Consider the following 20,310-nt stretch of genomic DNA (forward strand, 5'->3'; position numbering starts at 1 on the left):
ACTAATTATACGTTTTCAGGGACTTCGAATGATTTCATCTTGGGATCTTCTTCTTTATCAGGGTCCTCCAGTTCCTCACTTACTTCAATTTGTTGCTATAGGACTGAGCCTCCAGCTACTCAGTAAAGGTCCCAATCCGTGATTGTGCCTTGGCTATACCCTGTCTTCCTTACATTTGCAAGAATTTCAGCATTCAAGCATAGAATTGTTATTGTAAAGGGGAAATGAACAGGGCCAAAGCGTTTAATGGCACAATTCCGTATCTCCCTCAAGATGATCTTCCCCACATCGATGGTCTTACCAGTTACGATCGAGTACAATAAGACCATTCGTTTTAATGAGATTGTAGTCCCATGTGAGCTAGGCATAAGGCTGAATCGGATGAAGTAAAACCATACCTTCGCAAATGGAGTCAAATATTATCTTCGACAAGTGTGGATTCTTGACACAGTCTATGTAGAACCTGGAACTGTCAGTTCCTCGAGAATTTCTTACAAATTTTCAGGCTTGGTATTGCTCATCAATATGGAATATTCATCATTTTCGAAATCTGGTAATTCAAAGAACTCATTAATAGCATTTGAATTTATCGATACCTTGATTCCGCGAACTGGAACTTCTGTCATCTCGCTTGAAGTTAAATTTGCATAGAACTCACGAACTAGTTCCTCATCCACACTAGGTCTCTTTTCACAAAACAACTCCCAATTGAGGGTTTTAGCAACTTGATGAATACGTGCCATAAAGTCTCGGTAGTTGCTCTCCTTTAAAGTGAAGCCTTTTTCTGGATGCATCTATTGATTTTTGAAGATACTTTCGTATCTCACTTTGGTGTCTTCACAGTGGAATTTGTTTTGTGTTTCATCAATTTGAGCGGAAGCACGAGTTCTCTTACGAGGCATGTTTAACCTGATCATAAGATGGAAAAATTAGTTTCTCAATAAAATTTAATAAAATTTATTAATAATTCAATTAATTGAAAATTAATAAATAAAATTAAAATTAAAAATTAAGAGAGACTAGGTCTTACCACTTTTTTTTTGTAAAAATATAAGAACTCTAGAAATTAATAATAATAATGAAGAAAAAGATGAGAATTAAAAAGAAGAGTTGGAGGGTTTGTGGCTTAGAATGGATGGAAGAGGAATGCCGCTGGCGCGCTAGGGTGTCTTGAGCGTGGTGCGTTTGGGAGTAGTGATCTTGTGCAGGTGGGAAACAATCAGCACACGGGGTTCGGCAGTAGTAGGACTGGTAGCAAAAATGGTGCGGAGGGCCGGTATCGCGCGCGGGGTGAAGGCCTGGCCCGAGCTGAGGCTGGGGCCGCTCAAGGCAATGAGCACGTTGGGTGCGCAGGATGTGTGTGCGATGGAGCCGACTGCTTGGTGCTGCTGTTGCTTGGGGTTTCGACACTTTGTTATTTTGGTGCTTCGGGTTTTAAGTGTTAGATGAATGGGAAGAAGGGTGGTATTTATAGGGGAGAAATAGGAATTTGAGTAGAATTCTTAAAACAATTTAATTAATAAAAATTCTAAGTTTTAATCCTATATAAAGATAACAACAATTAACAGTTAGATATAAGCATATTAAATTATTAATTGCTATTTAATTTATTTTAAACAAAGATAAAATAAAATTAATCCTAATTCTATGCTAAGTTGATAAAGATTAATATATAAATTATAATAGATATAATTATATATTAAAGATTATCATCTTATTATCTTTATTAAAACTTATCGAATAAAATCCTAAAATTGATAATAATGAGGTATAATTATATATTAATGATTATCATTTTTTAAACTAAAAAACATTTATTCTAGAAGCCTTTTGGAAATATTTACAGAAAGAGGCATCTAGTTTTTATTATTTACGAAAAGAGCAACCAAATTTTAAAAATACTTCAATTAAGTCCCTAGACTTACTGAAAATTTGAAATTGAGTCGCAATTTAAAACTCAGGTCAAAATTGACCTTTTTATTTGAAAAATCAAAAATTAAAATCTCTATTTAGAAAATATTTTTAGGAAAATTATGTTAAAATCAATTCCCAGGAAAGATTAGAGGGGTCACAAGCGGTCCCACTTAAGTTCCAATCTCCTATACAAAATTTATTTAAACATATTAATCCCGAAAATATGCTCTAAATCTTTTATTAAAACGGAGAATAAGAAAATTTTAAACATTCGATAAAATGAATGAAATTTCATTCCGTTCATTCTTATTTCCCCAATAGTGTTTCAGGCGTTGAGCATTAACTTGAAAATTACCTCCCTTACCTTGGAGCTCGATAACTCCGTATGGATAAACGCGATGGATCATAAATGGACCGGACCAACGTGATTTTAACTTACCTGGAAAGAATTTTAGTCTGGAATTAAATAACAAAACTCTCTGACCTGCTTCAAATTCTCGAACTCGAATGTGCTTGTCATGCCATTTCTTAAGTCTCTCCTTGAGTAATTTGGCATTTTCTGTAACACCCCGAACCCGAGACCGTCGCCGGAGTCGAACACGAGGTGTTAACAGACTTCAAACCACTTATTGAGAATTTCCCAGACAAGCTGCCAATCTGTGTACTAGTCGCTTCAAAAATCATATCTTGAGTTTTACAACTCGAAAATCAGTTTCGTAATTTTTCCCTGAAACTAGACTCATATGTCCATCTACAGATTTTTTTCTAGAATTTTTGGTCGAGCCAATTAGTACAGTTTATTAGTTAAAGTCTCCCCTGTTGCAGGGATCGACTACACTGACCTTTGTGCGTTACGAATTGGATATCTCCCTGTACAGGGCTTCAATACTGATACCATTTGTTTCTATAGAAACTAGACTCAGAGAGGAATCTACAAATTAATGGCATGACTCCTAATTATCTCTGGTTAATTTACAATGATTTTCCAAAGTCGGAACAGGGGATCCAGAAACTGTTCTGGCCCTGTTTCACGAGAACTTTAATATCTCTTAAAATACAGCTCATATGGTCATTTTGTTTCATCCATATGAAAATAGACCCATCAAGCTTCGAGTACATAATTTTTTTAGCTATTAATTCCATTTCTACTATTTTTAGTGATTTTTGATCTCATATCACTGCTGCTGTCCGCAACAGTTACTGCAGTAGACTATGCCAATTTCATGAATCCTTCCTTAGCCTTACTACTCATCCATCATACGTGACACAAATTATGGCCACCTTATCAAAATTAAGGTTTCTAAGACTCGTGGCTATAGATTCTAGCATCCCACTCAAACGACCACATAGGCCATTTTCACATGGCTTAAAGTTTACAACCCAAAATTTAACAAAACAAAATAGCTCATACATGCCAAATGTTCTCCTAAGTCGACTAAGAAGACAATACCAAAGATTGCTCACGGTGTGATGACTTCGTTGATGATTCTGAACACCCAAAAGGAGACGAGCCCAAGGAACCTAAAATGGGTGACAAGAAAACACCGAGTGAGTTTATAACTCATGAAGTCATAAGCATTCCACAACCATCCATTAATACAATTATCATAAAATGAAATAATGAAACAAGGCCAAATGTTCCAGCCATACCGAACTATACCATAGTTCCTTAGATCTTCGGATCAATCTCATACCAAGTCATACATTTACATTTCATATACTGTTCAATAGGATATTTGAAGCAATTTCCATACATCATTTCATTTCCGCAACAATCATGCAATCAAATGAACTTTCATCTATTCCACGATACCTTATTTACGGAATGCAATTGAAATCATCACATAGATTTAAATCTTACCAACTCCACCCGAGCATGAACATAGCATCTATTAGCCATGAACTCAAGGTACTTACTCTTTCCGCTGTCCATACTCATCTCGATAAAGTCACGCTTCCATATAAATGTTCAATCGGAGATATGTGTAGAGTTCGCACACATAGTGCTTAATACTCAATCACGCACACTTAGTGCCATATGATTCAAGCCCGCACACATAGTGCCATATAGTCCAAACTCGCACACTTAGTGCCGTACATTACAAGCTCGCACACTCGGTGCCAATCTAAATCACCGTACACATCTATTTCTCGCACACTTAGTGCCGAAGCAAACTTCCTACACATTTCACTATCTCTTTTACGTTCAACATTATCATCTTTTCATACACATACATTTGTATATATTTCATCTCATTAAACACAATTGCATAGATATTACAATCATTTAAGCAATATCAAATATATGCTTAATGACTTACCTTGTGTTGGGTAAAATAGTCCAAGTCGGCTACTCGATGACCTTCGCCTTTCCCTTGCTTGATTCTCCTTCTTTAACTCCTTGAGCTTAATCAATAAATCAACTAGTTTAACCATCTCGCTAAACATTCATAATTCAATTACACATGCATATGTATGTTTGTATATTCGGCAACCATCCTCACTTATTACCCATTTAGTCAACAATCTAAGCCAAGATAAGGCTTCAATATGGTTGCCTCTAACCGAATACATGCTCACCAATTTCCCTTCATGTGGCCGAATATGCATGTCCATGTTGAGGCCATTTATGCACTTATTACCACATAAAAACAGCATACATTTTACTAACTAATACCTTTCCATATTGTAACTCAATACACATCTATCATTTCCTTCATAACCAAAACATCATCATAAGTAAGTATATACCTTAAGATAGTATATACGTCATACCAATACATCATGCTCAAACATATATACATATATGTATGCTAGAGCCGAATCTCAAGTTGATTGTAACTAAACATGAACATGATTTCGAAACACAAATCTTACTCTCCATGCAAAGAGCATAAATCACACTTGGGGATGCACCATGGCCGAATACATCACAACACCATAATTTTGGTCATGATTACACAAAGAACTTTGTATATCATTCAAAAATGCTCAAAGAAAATCTAAGAGTCCTCAATGCACCATCACATGTATCATCATCAAGCTTCATATTTAACATGCAATGGCATTAACTCAAAATCCACCTTGGCCAAATACCATCCCCATGATATAACAAAGATTTGAACCATGGGCTAATAAGAACATCAAGTTAACAACCAAAACATGCATGAATCTCATGGCACAACATCAAACATACCTTAATCTTGATGCAAATATAACCAAACCTCTTCCTAATCCTCTTCCAACCCAAGCATGAAGCAAAATTCCTCCCTTCCCTCTAGTATTTTCGGTCAAGAGAGAATGAAATGGATGAGCAAAATTTTTTCTTTTCTTTTCTTCCATGTACGGCAATAGGGGTTTCACTCACACACACATTTTTTTTCTTTACTACCCATGCTTATTTGTTTAATGTTTCCCTAATGCACCAACAAAACATGTTTCATGACATGTTTAGCCCATACTCCTTGTCATGGCGGCCATCACTTGTAAAAGGGGTATTTGACATGCAAGGCCATTGTTTTGCATGCATGCTTTAATTAGTCATCATACATTTCCCCATCATACTTTTAAAGTTTTCTACTAGGTCCTTTCTAGTGAAATTCACATTTATAACTCTAAATTAAAGCATCAAAATGTCACACATGAGTTAACACATATTATAGGCATCAAAATAAATATCAAATTATTTTTATGCCTCGGTTTTGTGGTCCCGAAACCATATTCCGACTAGGGTCGTTTTAAGGCTGTCACATTTTCGTAGGAGAATAGCCGAAGTTCTTCTAGCTCATTGAGTTGGAGCATCCGTTTCTCTTTAGCAAGCTTAGAATCCAAGTTGAGTTGTCAAAGAGCCCAGTAAGCCTTGTGCTCTAACTTTAAGGGTAGATAACATGCTTTCCCAAAGATCAACCTGTAAGGTGACATCCCTAGAGGTGTCTTGTATGTTGTTCTGTAAGCCCATAAAGCATCATCCAACCTTTTGGACCAATCACGTCAGTTTGGGCAGACTACCTTCTCAAGTATGCCTTTGATTTCCTTATTTGCCAGTTCAGCTTGCACATTCGTCTGCGGATGGTAAGCTGTTGCAACCTTGTGTTTCACTCTATACTTGTCTAATAACCATTTTAACCACTTGTTCACGAAGTGGGACCCTTCATCACTAATGATAGCTCTTGGGGTTCCAAACCTTGTGAACACATGTTTCTGCAAGAACTTAATTACAACCCTAGCATCGTTTGTCGAATAAGCTTCAGCTTCGACCCACTTGGACACATAGTCTATTGCTACCAATATATACTTGTGACCAAAAGACAGAGGGAAAGGACCAAGAAAGTCAATACCCTATACATCAAACAATTCTACCTCAATGATGTTTGTTCGAGGCATCTCATTTCTGTTGGTGATATTTCCAAACCTTTGACATCAGTCACAACTCTTTACGTATGCGTATGCATCCTTGAATAGTGTTGGCCAAAAGAATCTGGCTTGCAATACTTTGGCCGCTGTATGAGTACCTCCAAAGTGTCCTCCACTCGAAGCTGAGTGACAATGGTATAAAATCTTTTGTACTTCATCTTCTGCCATACATCTCCTGATCATCTGATCTGCACACCTTTTAAACAAATATGGCTCTTCCCAGAAATAGTACTTAACATCGTGAAGAAACTTTCTCCTTTGTTGATAAGTCTTATCAATTGGCATCAAACCATAAGCTAAATAGTTAACAATATCAGTAAACCAAGGGGTACTATAGACATGACTTACCTTCAGTATGTATTCATTTGGAAACATTTCTTGAATTGGTATAATAGGAGAATTCCCTTCTTGAGGCTCCAATCTGGACAAGTGATCTGCTACTTGGTTTTCTACTCCCTTTCGATCTTGAATTTCTAGATCGAACTCTTGAAGTAGAAGTACCCACCGAATTAGTCTCGGCTTAGCATCTTTCTTGGCAAGTAAGTACTTGATTGCCGAGTGGTCCATATAAACAGTTACTTTGGTACCTACAAGGTAAGATTAAAACTTGTCAAAAGCAAATACAATAGCAAGTAACTCATTTTCTGTTACCGTATAGTTCAGTTGAGCTCCTGTAAGAGTCCGGCTTGCATAGTAGATGGGATGAAAAACTTTATTCCTTCGTTGGCCCATGACAGCTCCTATCGCGAAATCGCTTGCATCACACATTAATTCAAATGGTAGATCCCAGTCTGGTGTGACAATTATGGGTGTCGTAACTAATCAACTCTTCAAATCCTTGAAAGCCTTTAAGCATTCATCATCGAACTTGAACGTCATGTCCTTCTCCAATAATTTGCATAAAGGTTTAGCAATTTTGGAGAAGTCATTGATAAATCTTCGATAAAACCCGACGTGACCCAAGAAGCTCCTAACACCTTTTACAGATGTTGGAGGTGGGAGTTTCTCGATAACATTTACCTTTACTTTATCTAACTCGATTCCATGTTTCGTTATCCGATGCCCTAGAACAATCCCTTCTCGTACCATGAAATGGCACTTTTCCCAGTTAAGTACTAGGTTTGTTTCTTCGCATCGTCTTAGTACCTTAGCTAGATTGGCTAGGCAATCATCGTAAGTATCTCCGAACACTGAAAAGTCATCCATAAAAACTTCCAAGTACTTTTCAACCATGTTAGTAAAAATAGACATCATACATCTTTGAAATGTAGCAGGTGCATTACATAAACCAAATGGCATGTGTCTAAATGCAAATGTACTGTACAGGCAGGTGAACGTTGTCTTATGCTAATCTTTTGGTGCTGCTGTAATCTGATTATACCCAGAGTAACCATCAAGAAAATAGTAATAGTCTCGCCTAGCGAGTCTATCCAGCATCCGATCTAAGAACGACAAAGGAAAATGATCTTTCCTAGTCGCCTTGTTCATCTTCTAGTAATCGATGCAAATCCTCCATCCCGTAACTGTTCTAGTTGGTATCAACCCGTTATTCTCATTCTCTACGACTGTGATACCTCCCTTCTTTGGCACGCATTGGACCAGACTTACCCACGAACTGTCTGAGATGGGATAAATGATACCCGCATCTAACCACTTGATAATCTCCTTTTTCACCACGTCTTTCATGATGGGGTTCAGTCTTCGTTGTCCATCAATCGTCCCTTTTTCGCCATCTTCTAGGATAATCTTGTGCATGCATACAGATGGACTAATACTGCGTATATTGGCTATGGTCCATCTGATAGCCTTCTTGAATTGTTTCAACACCAAGATGAGTTTCTCTTCTTGCTCAGTAGTTAATTCTGCTGAAACAATCACAGGCAAAGTAGAAGCGTTACCTAAATAAACATATTTCAAATGTGAGGGTAGTACCTTCAGTTCTAACTTAGGTAACTCCTCGATTGACTCTTTTGGTTGGGTATACTCCCTTTTCTCTAACTCCAAAGATTCAAAGCGGGATTACGGATTAAACCCCCTTTGATTAGCTTCTAACAAAGCTAAATATTCATCCTCCTCTTCATCATTTGTAGGATCTGATGTCAGAATTTGTTCCAATGGATCTTCAACATAGTTGAGCTCCTTTTCCACTATTAAATCCTCTAAATCGGATACTACAAAACAATCATCAATTGTGTCAGGAAATCGCATAGACTTAAAAACATAAAATGTTACCTGATCATCTTGAACACGCATCGTAAGCTCGCCCTTCTGCACATCTGTAAGGGTCCTTCCGGTTGCTAAGAATGTTCTTCCTAGGATAATCGGCATTTCTTTGTCTACTTCAAAGTCTAGGATAACAAAATCAGCAGGAAAGATAAATTTATCTACATGAACTAATATGTCCTCGATTTTTCCTTCTAGATGTGCTAAGGATCGATCTGCTAGTGGAAGTGTAACCGTAGTATGTCTAACTTCACCTATCCCCAACTTTCTAAATATTGACATAGGCATCAAGTTAATACTTGCACCTAAGTCACATAATGCCTTACCACAATATGTTGCTCCAATGTTGCAAGGTATGGTAAAACATCCAGGATCCTTCAGCTTTGGGGGTAGTTTGTCTTGAAGATATGCACTGCATTCCTTCGTCAGAGTTACCGTCTCAAATTCTCCAAGTCTTCATTTTTTGGACAGGATATCCTTCATAAACTTGACGTAGTTCGGTATTTGTTCAAGCGCTTTAACCAACGAGATGTTGATATGAAGTTGCTTGAGTACGTCTAGGAATTTCTTGAATTGGATTTCCTGCTTCTGCTTCTGAAGTCTTTGAGGGTAGGGTGGTGGAGGTTTCTTTACTAGAACTGGTTGATTCATTTTCTGCGGCAATTCTGCATCTAACGGAGTTGTTAGTTGATTAGAATTAGTTGGTTCTGGAATTACCTTGTCTGGTTTTATAGATTCTGGTTCTTGTGTAACTAGAATTTCAACACTCGATTGAACTTCCTCTGAGTCTTGAGCATTAGCTGGCTCCTTTTCAGCTTCGATAGTGTTGGGCTCTACTGTCTTTTCGCTCCTCAATGTCAACGCTTTACAATGTTCTTTCCCCGGATCTCTTGGATTCTCCGTATCACTAGGTAAAGCACCTTGTGGTTGGTTCCTGAGTTCAATAGCAAGCTGGCCCATTTGGTTTTCCAGATTCTTCAATGTAGCTGCTTGGCATTGAATTAATGCATCATTCTTCACCATGTATGCCTTCAATAAACTCTCTAAGCTATTGGATGATTCAGCCTGAGCTGGTTTTTGAACTTGTTGGGAAAAACTAGGCAGCTAAGTTGGTCTAGGTTGGGCGTAGTTGTTACTCGTTCCAGCCCCTTGGTTACTCCAGGAAAAATTCGGGTGGTTTCGCTACGATGGGTTGTAGAAGTTGGATTGCAGTCCTTGCCTTCCTTGATTTTGGTTCTGATTACCCATGTAATATACGGATTCGGAGTTTGATGGACATTCTTTGAATGAATGTCCTTCCCCACAATAAACATAGGCTATACTCTCAAATTGGTGAGGTGGTTGGGCTGCAAAACTATTAGACCCATTAGTAATAAGATTCTTAAGCATTGAGGAAATTGAAGATACCTGAGATGCAAGTGAAGTGAGAGCGTACACTTCATGTATTCCAGCGACTCGTCTTCCTGACGCGGCTCGATTGGTCGGCCATTGATAACTGTTACTGGTGATCCTCTCGATGATTTCGTAAGCCTCATTATAAGACTTAGAAAGGAGAGCACCGTTAGCAGAAGCATCCACTACCATCCTCGTGTGAGCATTGAGACCATTATAAAATGTCTCAAGTTGGATGCAATGTGGGATTCCGTGATGAGGGCATTTCCTTAGTAGTTCTTTGTATCGTTCCCATGCCTCATACAAGGATTCATCATCCATTTGTGGGAAAGCAGTGACCTCGTTCCTCAACTTCGCATTCTTACTAGGCGGGAAATACTTCATGAGAAATCTTTCAGCTAACTCTTGCCATGTAGAAATTGAGTTTGGTGGCAATGAATTCAACCAGGCTCGAGCTCTGTCCCTTAGTGAGTACGGGAATAGCTTCAATCGTAATGTGTCTTCGGTAACTCCAGCTAATTTGAAAGAGTCGTTCACCTTCATAAATAGTCTTAAATGAAGATGGGGGTCTTCGGTAGGCATTCCACTGAATTGGCCCACTGTCTGAAGCATCTGGAACATGACTGGCTTCAGCTTAAATTTTTGTGCCTCGATTTCGGGTATCCTAATGCCCGGATTAAAATCATTAAATACTGGCACAACATATTGTCTTAAGGCTCTATCCCTATCGTCAGCAATAAAGATAGGATTTTGAGCAAGGTTTGCTCTATTTCCTTGATTCATATTCTCGAAATTTATTCCTTCAGTCCTTCTCTGGTTCGCTTGTCTTCTTTGCTGTCGGAAAGTTCATTCAATCTCAAGGTCTACAGGGAGTAAGTCAATAATCTGGTCAATACTCATAAACACCTGAAATTATCAAAGAAAAATTAATTAAGTTAAAAATTAAACAGAAAAATAAACCAAAATGTAAAACTAACAAATTCACAAATAATGACTTTTGAAAATAGTCATCGGCAGCTGCGCCAAAAACTAGGAACGATGGAAAAATGTGCAAGTGTACACAACCGCAACAAGTAATAAAGTGACAAATAAATGTCGAGTTATCGTACCCACATAGACTATAAAAGAATTATTTATGAAATTAATTGTAAAAGAATTATCTATAAAAGAATTATTAATTGTAAAATAATTTGGTTTTAAAATGTGGTCAAAAACTATTTAAGAACTAAGCAAATGATTAAAAATAAAACAAAGGAGTTCTAGTGCACGATTTCAAATAAGATTTAATTAATGTAACATACTTGTGTTGGATTAATTATATTTCTTAAACTTAGAATTACTAAACTCATGTTTACACTGTTACGAATAAATTCACAGCAACCCGGTAATTCACTAACTTATGAACAAATTTACATACCAAAAATCCATTCATCTCTTGACATATCCCTATGTCAATTCAACCGACTAAACAGATTCTAGCAAGCAAACATGCTATTGCACATACATACTCATTAAATTGAACCAATCTCTTACATATCCCTATGTCAATTCAAACAATTAATTAAATCTAATAAGCATATAAAAGACTTTGTGAAGTAACAAGATATCCCCACCTTGGAACAATTTAATCACAGTAATCTTGCAAGTTATGCAAGGCAATAATATCACCGGATATATTGCTAATTTAACCTTCAGCTACCTTAGAAGAATAAACATGCACTGATTAAGTATTGTGTCAACTAATTACAATTTCAATCCATTTAAATAATTAATTCATTAGTTACCTCACAGTCGTAATGCAAGAATAACTTAGGCATGAATTTACTTAATCAAGCATCTTACCGAGGCTTATAACAGCATAAACATCATTTTAACAATCAAGCGGGCAGAATATAATAAAAAAAAACATAATTTAAGCTGAATTAATTAAAATAACCATTTCAATAGCATAAATATTCATAAACATGTTCGTCAAAACAAAAACAAAAATTAAAGAGTTAGTTAAGTATAAAATTAAATAAATTCACCATGTTAATATTTTTAACATGACTTAATTATTTTATAATATTTAATTACTTTTCGACAAGAATTTAACCGGTTTTGCATGAATTTAAGAAAAATTGGGTATGAAAAAGTATATAAATTTTTGTGTTTCCAGAAAGGTATTTACCGTTGGCTGAATTTGCATATAATAAGAGTTATCAATCCAACTTTAAAATGGCACCGTTTGAAGCTCTTTACGAGAGGAAATGTAAGCCACCATTGTATTGGTCTAAATTGAGTGAATCCAAACTAGTAGGAGTGGACTTGACTCGAGAAACTAAAGATAAAGTTTGGATTATCCGGGACAGTTTGAAAGCTGCTTTTGACCATCAAAAATCGTATGCAGATTTGAAAAGAAGAGATATAGAATTTGCGATTGGTGATCGAGTGTTCTTAAAAGTCTCTCCATGGAAGAAAGTGTTACGATTCGGTAGGAAAGGAAAACTGAGCCCAAGATTTATCGGACTGTATGAAATTGTTGAAAGAATCGGGCTTGTAGCTTATAGATTAGCTCTGCCTCCAAAACTTAATAAAATTCATAATGTGTTTCATGTATCGATGTTGAGGCGGTACAGATCTAATCCTTCACACGTGATTCCTCATAGTGAGATTGAGCTGCAACGAGATATGAATACTTGGAGGAACCGGTGAAAATTTTGGCTCGAGAGGTTAAAGAATTACGAAATAAACGAGTACCGTTAGTAAAAGTATTGTGGCATCGTCATGGCTCGGAGGAGGCTACCTGGGAAATAGAAGAATCGATGAGATCACAATATTCGAACCTATTTACAAGTAACAAATTTTGAGGACAAAATTTCCTAAAAGGGGGGAGTTGTAACAGCACGATTTTCAGTGGTGTCGAAAATAGTGGTTGGAGACCACCAAATTCGACGAGTGAGCTCGTAAATTTTATTATTTAGTATTTACGATTCAATTGTGATTTTAGTACGATTTTTGAATTAGTAATTTGTGTTTAATAAGGATTTATTAGGTTAAGTGGTTTAGAAAACAAGGTATCGAGATCTCGATTATATAAACTGAGCCGTAAATATTTTTATAAATATTTACGGAGTGTCATTAAGTTAGTATTAAAGTTTCGTTTGAAAATTTTAACGTTTTGATAGTTAATTAATTAAAAAAGACTAAATTGAAAAAGGTGCAAAACTTGCTAATTAAAAGAAATAGTGATTAAATGGCTTAAATGGTAAATAGGGAGGACTTAAAGAGTAATTTAGCCTAAGTAAATTGGCTGGGCAGCATAAGTGTAGAAGAAATAACAAAATTAGTGTGAACTAAGGGCAAAATGGTAAATTTTGTAAAATTAAACAATTAAAATAACAATTAAAAGACTTTCTAGACATTTCTTCATCAATCTTCAGCCAAAAATAGTCATAGAAGAGTTTCTTAAGCTGGTTTTTCATATATTAGCTTCATGTAAGTTTAATTCTTTGCATTTTCTTGTAATTCTTATGTTTTTAAGACTATTACAATTAGGTCCAACTATCTATTTCATTATATTTTTTTATTGGAATTTTTGAAAGTTACCATTGATGAATGCTAGATGTTTGTATGAAATAACATGGATTTAGAACTTTAATTTTGTTATATGATAATTTTATAAAGAGAATTTGATCAATATTGATTTTAGGACTAAATTGTGAAGAACTAAAGAATTAGGATTTGCTATTAAATTTTATGTATCAAAGGCTGTAAGATAGCCTAGAATACTTAGATAAATTGTCAATTGAGAAAAATTAGCTCATTTGATTAATTAGTAAGGGACTAAATTGTAAAAATTATAAAAGTTAAGGTAATTGTGTAATTTCAAAAATTGAGGGGTATTAATTGTGAAGTGAATTGAAATTGAAATATATGCTTATGAATGAATAATTTTATATTTTAGATCAAGAGCCCATAGACAATCATGAAAAAGGGGAATTAGCAGAATATTCCCTATACTTTTACAAATTTTACAATTTAACCCAAGTAAGTTCGTATGGTTAAACTTTAATGTTTGTATATTAAATTGATGAATGATATTATGTATTAATTTATATATATTGATGAAAGTAAAATATTTTTAAAGTTATAAATTTTTAATTGAATGCTTAAAACGAATAGAACGCGAGATTGAGTACAATCGTTCTGTGGTAACATTTGTTGCGAACTTTCGTGTTTACTTTCTGTTTAGCTCTCACGAGCTTCTATTTAACTCATATGAGTTTCCGTTCAACCCTAATTAGTTTCCGTTCATCTCTTTTGAGCTTCTGTTTAACCTTATGGGTTTCCGTTCAACTCTTATGAGCTTCTGTTCAACCCTTACAGGTTTTTGTTTAGCACTTATGTGCTTTTGTTTAGCCTTTGGGCTTTTGAAAACGATGTACTCATATCCGTAAGTCGTTCTTTGATTCAGTAAGATTTGGTAAATGACTTATGTGATTGAAATGGAAATATTTATTGTTTATTATTGATATTGATCTGAAAGAAGTGTGTTCATCGATTTATGTTGCAATTGATAGGGAGAGTGCATGAATAATTTACTACTTAAACTGTTATATTAAGTTTGGTAAGATTTATGTTTAACCTATCAAACTTACTAAGCTTCATCAAGCTTACTTGTGTTGTTTAATGTTCTTGTAGATTAACTTGAGGTCGGGAGATTAGATCAACACATCATGCCACACTATCCAACTAACTTTGGTAGTTTTTGCAATGTATATTATGGTTTATATGGCATGTATAGGGTTAGTTTGGAAATGAAATTAATTGAAATGTGGTTGTGAATGATATATGCTTGTATGTATGTAATTAGTAGTAAACTTTGATAAATCAATGTGATGGATTAAATAGGTAAGTTTAAGTATTTGAGTATTTGTGATATTATGTCATGCTTAAAACATGATTTTTGCTTGTGTTGATTGCTTGTTTGGGATGTGTTGATGTATTAAAATGTACGTATAGGTTGATATAAAAATGGATGAGAAAAGTGGCCTTAAAATAGCCTATTTTCGTCCACACGGGGAGAGACACGGGCGAGTGTTTCAGCTGTGTGTCCTCTGCATCTTTGAAATTGAGAAACTGAATGCCCAGGTTTTTGCACATGGCCTAGCACACGGGCGTGTGGCTTTGCTGTGTGACCCAAGTTAGTATGCACCCTAAATTGGACAGGGGCTGGGACGTGGCTATGTACCCCTATTTCGAATGCCCACACGGCTCACACGGGTGTGTGTCCCCTACATCTAAGGAAAATTCTGAAATTTTGGGAAAAATTCCCTGAATTTTTGGTTTAGTCCCGAATCATTTCTAATGCGTATTTTGGGCCTCGAGGGCTCATACACGCGACAATATAAGTGATTTATGATTGGTTTTTGATATGTATATTAAATGTGATGGAATGTTTGTGTTTGATCTGAAAAGTCCGGTAATGCTCCATAACCTTGTTCCAAAGACGGATAAGGTTATAGATTTTACACATCAACTCGTAAATCACTTGAAATAACATAAGGTAAGTTATATACATGATAATTTGAATTCATCAATTTCATGAACATAAACATACTTTCGTTGAACATTACCTTTTTATTCCTTTTCATAGATTCATGACATAAGTCATTTGAATACTTACCGGTCCCTTCCTTATCATACCCGTTAAATCAAATGAAATAACATCAAATATTAGACAAATACTCACGTAACCATTTAATTCTCTAAACACACTACAACATCACGATTTAATGTATTTATAGACATAACAAGAATATATAATTACACCAAGGCATTAACATTCATTATCAGACTATACTAGTCAAACATTCATCTCGTATTCATACTTACGATACATACCTCACTTGAAGCTTGTTACCTGAATAGAAAATGATTGGAGTGTGCCATGGTGTCTTTCAACCATGGTCTTATTTATTCTCGTCTTGATGTCATAGTGTCTTTCAGCCATGATTTTATTCATTCTCGTCTTGATGCCATAGTGTCTTTCAACCATGGTCTTATTCATTTTTCCGTCGTGTTGCCATAGTGTCTTTGAAATATGGTCTTAATCAATTCCTTCAAACCAATAAACTTAATTCATATATAAAAAATTAGATATTAAACAATCAAAACCACAACTAAGTGATTTATTCAAGTTATGAAGTTACCTGACTAAATTGTAGAAAGGCCTAAGTCTAAGGGCTATTTGATAATCTTTTCTTTTCCTTGATTTTCCACTCATTCTTAATCTAAATTAATAATTTTATTCAATTCATTAATTTAGATAATAAAATAATTCATCTTATACAATTTAGTCATATTTGACATTTTTACAAAATTACCCTTAACTTTTTATTTTTATTCAATTTAGTCTCTATGTCCTAATTATGCAAATAAACCAATTTTATTAAAAATTCATGTCAGTAGAATGTCAATAGCATCCATTATAGCCCACTTTTGTAATAATTTCACACCAAGTCCTTGTATTTTTACTATTTCAACAATTTAATCCCTAATCATTAAATTCATCAAAATCAATTACCAAAATACTTATAAATAACAAATAATACCTCAAATTCATCATTAAAAATATAAAATCACAAAGATTCATCAATGGCAACATTCAAATCTCCAACAGTTTCAAAAACAAAGGTACGGGCTAGCTGCACCTAGTCACAATGATCTCAAAAACATAAAAATTATTAGAAATGAGTGAAAAATGGCTTACCATGCATAAATTGAAGCATGGCTGAACCTTGGTTCTTCTTGCCCTGGAGTATTCGATGAAGAACAAGTAAATGGAGAAGAAAACTTTATGTTTTCTTATTTTGTTAACATTTCATTCTTTATTTTAATAATAAAATAACATATAAAACATTAAAATTAAAAGAAATTAAAGCATCAAACTATCCCACTATTTTAAAAATAGTTTATTTACCCATTAAGGCCATCCAATTATAATTCTTTAGTCAATTAACACTTTAAACTAATAGCGATTAGCTTTTTCAACTTTTACGATTTAGTCTTTTTTAATTAATTAACTATCTAAACATTAAAATATTTCAATGAAACTTAAAAAAACCTTTATAACACTCCGCAAATATTTATAAAAATATTTATAGCTCGATTTATAGAAACGAGGTCTCGATACCTCATTTCTTAAAACCACTTGACTTTAATGTCTTACCACTTGAACCTAATTGTTCTTCCATTTAACCAAAAATCATTAAATTAAATTTTATTATTACACCATATAATATTCGTAAGTATGAAATAATAATATTTACGAACTCACAAGTCAGTTTTGTGATCCTGGAACCACTATTCCGACATATAAAAGAAATAGGCTATTACATTCTTAACACAATTTTTTATTACTTTTGCTATTTTCATATTTTTGGATAATAAGTGAAAATATTTCCTTTTTGTCTATTTTTTACCCAAGCCGCTAATGCCATTTGGAGTCCTAATGTGTGTTTAAGTGCTATAGGGACATGTCAGAGGTTAAAAATGAGCAAGAACGACACATAGGGCAAGGGTATCACGATATCCAACCCTTGGGATTACTATACCCCTAAGAATGTAGAGGATCAAGGATTCCCTTCAGTGGTATCGTGATATCTCCTTAGGTATCAGGATATCCACCTCCTAAAGAAGACCCAGGTTTCTACACTGCTTAAGATATCATGATATCCTCTTCTGGGTATCAAAATATTACCTTCATCAGAGAGACAACTTGGACAAAAAGGGCAGACTTTGTCTACCCATTCCACCAATCACACAAGGCTCGTGTAGGAGCAGTTTAGGCATCAAATAGTCATCATAATACACTTCAAAACAACCAAAAATTGTTCAGGACGAGAAAGACTGATAAGTCGTAATTTATACATATTTTTATCCCATGCTTAGCATATTTTTGGGTGAATTATCATTAGATTTGTGGAATTCGATGCTCCTAATCCTTTATTTTCATGTTTTATACTTAGGTGAGCATAAGAGAGTAAAAAGAGCGAGAAACGGGCTAAAAACGGAGAAAATGGGTCAACATGGGAAATCAACATAGCCTGGACTTCCTCACACTGGTAGATCACACTCCCGTGTGTCTTTAATAGATTGTAACACGGCCTAAGCCACACCACACGGTCGTGTCTATTTAGCAGACTCTAAACATGGCCTAAGCCACCTCACACGGGCGTGTCATATGGGCGTGTCCCTGTCGAGCCAAAGTCTAGTCCTATTCGGAAAAGGCCACTCTTAAGGGTTTTGAAGCATTCTAAAGCCTATATAAACACCCTAGGAGGTACCTAGAAAGGACACACGGAGTAGGAGGCAAGGAATTAGTCGAAGAAAGCCGACTGATCCATCTCAAAAATCGGATTCTCCTTTAAGACTGAAGATTTCCCTTCAATTTCCTTTAGGGTTTTTGGGTTTTCTTTATATTTTGTTATTATTATTCTTCTGAGATGTTTCCTTTTGCACTTATGAACAAAATCCCCTAAATACCTAAGGGAAATGAAACCTAAGATGAACCTTGTTATTATTTTCTGAATTATATGATAACTATTTGATTTGTTCTTAATTATGTGTTCTTAATTCTTGCTTTAATATTCCAGGATATTGATTCAATTATTGATGTGCTTATTCAGAGGAGCAAAAGTCTTTGTCTAAGAGTAGATCTAGCATAATTAAGTGAAGTTGATTGCACCCCTGGACATAGGGCGACATAAATCTGCCGGATTAGGGTCAAACCTAATAAGGGAATCCATAGATCGAGTTAATGCAACACTAGGGGTTTTAATTAGAAAGAGATTTCAATTAATCAACCTAGGGTTAGACGTTGTTAGTCTCGAGAGAGATAATAATATAAATTAAGGATTTCTATGGATCAAGTCAAGTGAATAAATCATCTAATTCAGAGTCAAGTAACAAATGAAGTCTAGGTGGATTTTTCTTTGGGTATTGTCCAAATCAATCAGTTTTCCCAAAAGTATTTCCTCAATTTTCTTCTTGTGCATTCTTAGTTTAGTTTATTAGTTTAAATAAAGTAAATCCCCTTATTTTTTAGGCTAGATAATAAAAAGAAAGTTAACATTAGTACTTTTAGTTCCTGTGGGTTCGACATTCTGGTCTTGCTATAAACTATACTACTGTTCGATAGGTGCGCTTGCCTTCATCGTGATAATAGTTAGTTTTCAAGTACGATCAATCATAAATATAAAACTTATCACGAGATATCACATCAAGTTTTTGGCGCCGTTGTCGGGGACCTAAAATATTAGGAATGCTTAATTTTTATTACTTTAGCCATTTATTTTATTGCAATTTAAATTTATCTTAGTTTTGTTAATTTTACTAAATTTCCTTTTGTTTTCTTTTGACAGGTTTTTATAGTTTATGACTAGAAGAAACCCGTAAGGACCATTACTTTTTGACAGTGAGATTGAAAACACAGCTCGCAGAAACTGAAGAGAAATAAGGCGAAACCTAAGAAACATAGAGGAAGAACAAGAGGACGATATCCATAATACAACAGAGGAGATGGCTGAAAATCAGAATAATCAGCTTCCTCCTGTGGTTGCTGTAGATCCAATAAATCAGAATCCTACTCCTCGTACTATGTATGATTATGCTAAACCTACTTTAACAGGAGCCAAATCGAGTATAGTTAGACCTGTTATTGCAGCAAATAATTTTGAACTGAAACCTAACACAATTCAAATGATACAACAGTTTGTTCAGTTTGATGGTTTGCAGAACGAGGATCCAAACACTCATTTGGCGAATTTTCTGGAGTTTTGCGACACTTTTAAGATCAATGGCATTTCTGACGATGCCATTCGCCTTCAGTTGTTTCCCTTCTTATTGAGGAACAAAGCTAAACAGTGGTTAAACTCATTACCACGAGGGTCAATCACAACTTGGGAACAAATGACCAAAAAATTTTTACTTAAATATTTTTCGCCGGCTAAAACGGCTAAGTTGAGGAATGATATCTCTTCTTTTGTGCAGACAGACCTAGAAACACTCAATGATGCATGGGAAAGATACAAGGATCTATTGAGAAGGTGCCCTCACCATGGGTTACCTCTATGGCTACAGGTTTAGACGTTTTACAACGGTGTGAACCCCTCAACAAGGCAACTTATCGACGCAACCGCCGGTGGAACTTTGAATAACAAAACACCTGAAGAGGATTATGAATTTATTGAAGAGATGTCACTAAATAACTATCAGTGGCAAGTCATGAGAACAAAGCCGACAAAAGCAGCCGGTGTTTTCAACCTCGATACAGTTAATATGCTGTCTAACTAGGTAGAACTTTTAAATAAAAAGATTGACAGT

At 35.2% G+C, this 20,310-nt stretch overlaps 2 non-coding genes across 2 annotated transcripts; one reads left to right on the forward strand and one right to left on the reverse strand.

Annotated features, from left to right (window-relative positions):
* The first annotated feature begins 10,189 nt into the window (after positions 1–10,189).
* Positions 10,190–10,296, forward strand: LOC128290952 (small nucleolar RNA R71). The gene has a single exon (XR_008280731.1). It is a non-coding gene; the product is annotated as a small nucleolar RNA R71 (small nucleolar RNA).
* A 9,648-nt stretch (positions 10,297–19,944) lies between these two features.
* Positions 19,945–20,051, reverse strand: LOC128291082 (small nucleolar RNA R71). The gene has a single exon (XR_008280858.1). It is a non-coding gene; the product is annotated as a small nucleolar RNA R71 (small nucleolar RNA).
* Positions 20,052–20,310: the final 259 nt, after the last annotated feature.

Source organism: Gossypium arboreum, chromosome 3 (genome assembly GCF_025698485.1).
Source record: "Gossypium arboreum isolate Shixiya-1 chromosome 3, ASM2569848v2, whole genome shotgun sequence".
Classification (NCBI taxonomy): Eukaryota; Viridiplantae; Streptophyta; class Magnoliopsida; order Malvales; family Malvaceae; genus Gossypium; species Gossypium arboreum.